Genomic DNA, 5,832 nt, shown 5'->3' on the forward strand with positions numbered 1-5,832 from the left:
GAGTGGTTGCCCGCTTGTGAACCCCTCCACCTTGAGGATTCAGAGGCTCGATCCACAGATATAGCAGAATGTATTTGCGTGTGTGTCTATGAAAAGGAGTAGGAGGCTGAGGGTGGGAAAATGCCATGGAAGCAAAATGTGATTGAGCATGACTAGCTTCTCTTGTGACTGTTCAGCCCAAATTGTCCAGGAGTCATAAACACGTTGTGAAAGAACTTTCCAGGGCATGCATCTCATAAGGATGTGTCTGCTTGTGGGTTCTCAGAAACTGCAGACCCTGCCCTGCAAAGCTGGCCTCTCTCATGGACAGTCAGAGGGCCATGAGATTGGATTTTTTAAATTGAAGTAAAATTCACATAACATAAAATTAACCATTTTAAAGTGTACATTTAGCATTTAGTATGTTCACAGTGGTGTGCATCCATCATTTCTATTTTGGTCCAAAATATTTTCATCACCGCAAAAGGCATCACTGTATCCATTTATCAGTTAGTCCACACTCCTCCCTCACCCAGCTGTTGGCAACCACCAAGCCACTTTCTGTCTCTAAGGAATTGGGTGACCTGGTCTTGATGTCAATGGAATCATGCTGTATGCAGCCCCTTGTGATTGGTTTCTTTCACTCAGCATAATGTGATATGGATTGGGGGAAGGTGGCAAATGGTCTATAAGAGGATAACGTGGGGTGTCTTGAGGTGATGGTACATCTACCACTTGTGTTGTGCTTATGTGAAGAGATCTATGTGGTAAAATGGAGTATAACTATATATACACACACATACACACACAAATGTATACATACATAAATGTTGAAATCAGAACAAGGTTTATGGATTATACTAATGTCAATTCTTTTGAAATTATACTACAGTTTTGCAAGATGTAAATATTGAATGAGCCTCCATGAAGGGTGCACAGGACCTCCAACCTCGCTATACAATTTTTTGAAACTTCCTGTGAACTTGTAGTTGATCAAATTAAAAACAAATCAAACAGCCTTAGTTTAGTTCTTTAAAGCCTGATCCTAATGAAATTAAATTTATTTTCATCCCATATATATAATGTTAATTCTCACCCCAATGATTCGTAGATTACGTATTTTTGACAAAGAAAGAAATGTAATAGGTTGTTACTTTCTTTTTTACTTATAATACCAGTATCGTTTTGCTGAATTTAATTGGGGAGATCTATAGAAGACAACTTGAAAAATACTAGTCCAACTTATGTCAGGTGTTCAAATTAGTGTAGCTTCGTTTCATGCTCTCTGGACTTTTAGACTTCATGATTCAATTAAATTTAAAACAAGCTAGAAACAAATCAGAGATAACCTTGAGTTGCCATTTTCTTACTTTGCTAATTAGGAATTCTCACCATTATAATATAAAAGAAAAAGATCTTATCAGCACCAAAACTTGGAAGAACCTGATCACAGAATAAAAAATGAAATAATTTAAAAAAATACTCCAGTGTCTTCATGTGTTTCCTGTTTCACCATGGCCTGATGTGACCCTCATCATACACTGGAACCTGAATTTAAACACATGTTAATGAACTCCTCAAATGGCATTTACCAAATCAGGGAAACTTGAAAGAAACTTTACTAGCAGAGGTCCATTTGAGTAAAAATGTAATACGTAAAAGGAAGATCTCTTGAATTCCAAGCCTAACAAAAATTTCATCTTCATTAAATGGAATACTATAGATCCCATTTTAAGACGTATGCATATGTACATAAATGGGAAATTTGCAAGTAATATATGTGATTTTAATGAACTTCAAAGAAAACAATCATGCAATTTTGTAGTCCCACCACATATATATGATTCTAGTGTTAGTAATAGTGTTTTCTGAGTGCAAATGATATGTATGTATGTAAATATACACAGAGATGCATGCATATATGGAATATATGTGTATGCAAGTACATGTCATATGATTTTCCATGGGCAAATGATTATTCCAATATTTTCCCAATTTTCTAGGATGTTAATACTCAGTATGTTTTGCTCATTTCCATATTTATTTTTAGTCCAGTTGAATCATTAGGATGTCTTTCATTTAGTCCAAGTCTTACTAATGTGAGTTCCATAGTCCATCACAATCCCACTTTCTCTTCAAAACACTTCCTAAATAGCAAATTGCCAATGTTAATCTCCCTTCTTCTGACCCTTCTGACCTTCTCTAGCATTAATTACATGTACCTCAAATGTTGACACATAATTATGGTATGTCTCAGCTTCTCCCAGAAATGATTTTTGGTGGTACATGAACATACGCTATATACTTTTTTAAATAGAAAAGTAATTTCTGACATTTAAGACAGATCTGGACTTTTGCTTAGTATTAATTCTATTTCTCACAAAAACCCACATTTTTTGTCCATTTTCCAGATGAGAAAAGTCAAAGTTAAAAGGGCTTAAAGTTCCTGTTAACTAAGCTAGTCAGTGATAGAGCTGAGATTTATATCCAGGTTTTCTGATTCCCATGTGACTCTTCACCAGTATGCATTGCTAATTTTATGAGCAAATTTTTAGAAGCATGTATTCTTTTGAATGAATATAAGAATGACATTTACTAGGCTGTACCATACACTGATTCAATAAAACCAACTAATTTACACAAAAGCTTAAGTGAAATCTCTAAGATTTCATGCAGCCTGAATTTTATATTTGGCATGAGATAGACTGCCCTTTGCTTAGAAAACAAACAGTACAATACAACAAAAATATAAACTTGCCCCAATGCCATTGTGTGGGAGAACACAAACCTGTGGTGAGTCAAGGCTATAGAAATTAGGTTCTGTGGTCCATCTAACTTGTTGCCCATGTCAGGGGCCAGCATGCTGTCCAGGATCCAGTGCAGTGCTGGCGCCCTCGCTATGAAGGCAATAATCTCAGGATCCTTGTTATAAAAGTTTGGAAAATGTTTCTGAGGCCCTCAAATCTTCCTGGAGGAGGCAGATATACAGATATAGCATATACCAGTCTGGAACCTCAGTCATGGGCTCCTCGATGGCAGATCTCATCAGTAGTGTTTGAAACACATAGTTTGTACATAATAAGCCCAAAATTTTGATGGCTAGTACTAAAAATTATTTTCAAAGTTGTATTTCAGTATTTACATAATTATTGAGAAGTGATTTCTTTTGAAAGCCTCAAACAACAGAACCTTATTTTAACTAATGAATTTGTATATGCAGTTCCCTAATTTTCATCTCCCTGGTGGAATGGTTTCTACACTCCACCTTATCCTATAGACTAATTATGAATTAACCTTACTAAATATTCAGTTTTTTCTCACTTCTTCCTTTGCTCACAAATTTCTAGCCTGTGCCTTACATGCATGCATTCTAGTTCAGACTAAGACTCTGATCCTTCATGCCACTTTGAATTCCACCTTATTTCTCAATATTCTCAATATGAATTTTCTAAATATTTTCAGCTTAGGCCTTTAAATCTATCAAGTTACAATTACTGCTGACTTGGTAGTAGTTAGTATAAGTGTAATGCATAAAGTATAATGAAAAAATCATTTGTTTAAGAATATGAACAGTAGAATTCTCTAGGACTTACCATCAAACTACCTGTGTGACCTAGAGCTAATTATATAAATCTTGAGCTTCCATTTTTTCCAGTAATAGGGAGATGACATTAAATGATTCTTAACATACTCTTTAATATCTTTGACAAAAAAAAAAAACAAAACTTTCGTTATCTGATTGCTTATCCTACTTGTGTTTGTTTTGTATTCTCTTATGTATGCTGGGAAATGTGAATTCGTATGCAATCACTAAATTATCATAATGAGATTCATCTCCTGGCACTGGTGCTAAGATTGAGAATTTTTGCCATTGATGGACAGAGCTGTGGTATTGTGAGGCAATATTTCTTATTATATTGCTTTTGTTGAAGTTAGTGAGTAGTATAATCCTGAAAGCAAAATAAAATGTACAGCCAAACAAATTGCCTCTCATATTTACAGAGGGCAGGCCATGCATATTCACATTATGCGTAACTGAGGTTGTAAAATACTGCTGTAGTGTTTTGATGATTCAACAGTTAGAGTTCTTCCTCAATCAAAGAGCTGATGTTAACAGAACATGCCACAATACAGCATATGCTAATTGCATATGGCTTCATATGGGCCCTTCAAACATAAAAAGTGAAACTTCTAGAACCCACTGAATACCAGACATTCAAAATTCTGGGTGGCAGAAAGGGATATGATTTGATATTTGAACTCAAGAACTGGATTAGATTAGTTAGAGATGCAGGAATATTTGCAAGGTCTCTATGACCTTTACATAACATGATCTACTGGAAACCTGTTTTCTGAATGTTTTATGTATGCACATTGTCATTTAAACTGAAAACAATGGGATATAAATCCTCTCATTAAGATGGGTGCCACTGACTGATTACTATTCTTGAAGCAATGTTGTCCTTTTTCTTGCATGGTAAATGCTTCTTTAAAAAAAAAAGTCATTGCTATTTATAAAATGCATCATTCAGAGATTATAACCAGGATTGAAAGTATCATATTTGAACTTTAGCTTAGACAAGTCCAGAACATGTTACAACAGGGTCACTGTTTGATGTTACATTGTTGTTCAGAACTCAACTGTGTGTTAGGCATGGACTGAGATCACGGTGACACCCTTTATTGCTGTATTGCACATTTACCATCTCAGGGTAATGCTTAGAGGTGCGATATGATCATATAGTAGTTTAAAATGTGCGATCAATAATTCAATAATTATTTGGAGAGTGTCAGATACCATGCTATGTGTTGGAAATACAGTGGTAAACAAGACTATTTTTACCCTCATGGGGATTAAAATCCACTGTTTTTGTTTGAAATTATTTCAGGGTTTGTCAATATTCCAAGGGCCTACTGCAAGGAAGAGCAAGTGACTAACGCTTGTTTCTAATCTTTCCCTTTTTATTCACTATTTTTACCTTTCATTTTGTCTCACAGACATGACTTGACCCAGTAATGTCTCAATTCTTTCCCAGACCAATGTGGAGATAGCCAGGTCATAAACAGCTCCACCTCTAATTACAATCTGCATCATTTTCTTGTGTTTATTTTTTTTTTTCCATTTTAATGTCATTACCATAGAGAGGAATCCCACAAAGGGGCAACAATCACAGTCAGTTCCTCCACAACATGTGGTTTCAACCATGACTCTCGAGAAAGACTTTAGCTCTATCTCAGAATATTCCCAATAATTTGATTTACTTAAACTTTATGGTGCAAATAATGTAACCCATTTCACAATTTTACTTGCTTTATTTTTCTTTTGTCCTTTTTGTTCTTTAATATGTGACTGAATTATAAACTGCCCCTTAAATTCATATCAGCCACAAACTAACCTTGATAATTACTTCACTATACATGGATTTCTCTATAAATACATTTCCTCTCTGATTAATACCAACCAACTCAACATCTTCTGAGTTCTCCCCAAATCCAATGGACTCTTCCTTCTCTGAATTTAGAACACAAATTACATCTCATGTATATGCATATAAGATGTCTTTGGAAAAAAAGGGGGAAAAGATCTTAAAGGGATCAGGAAGGCTGGGTATGGGGGCTCACGCCTGTAATCCCAGCACTTTGAGAGACAGAGGTGGGCAGATCACCTGAGGACAGGAGTTTGAGACCAGCCTGGCCAATATGGTGAAACCCCGTCTCTACTGAAAATACAAAAATTAGCCAGGCATGGTGGTGCACACCTGTAATGACAGCTACTAGGGCGGCTGAGGCAAAAGAATTGCTTGAACCCAGGAGACAGAGATTGCAGTGAGCTGAGATTGCATTACTGTACTC

Source organism: Trachypithecus francoisi, unplaced genomic scaffold, assembly GCF_009764315.1.
Source record: "Trachypithecus francoisi isolate TF-2019V2 unplaced genomic scaffold, Tfra_2.0 Lachesis_group6, whole genome shotgun sequence".
NCBI lineage: Eukaryota > Metazoa > Chordata > Mammalia > Primates > Cercopithecidae > Trachypithecus > Trachypithecus francoisi.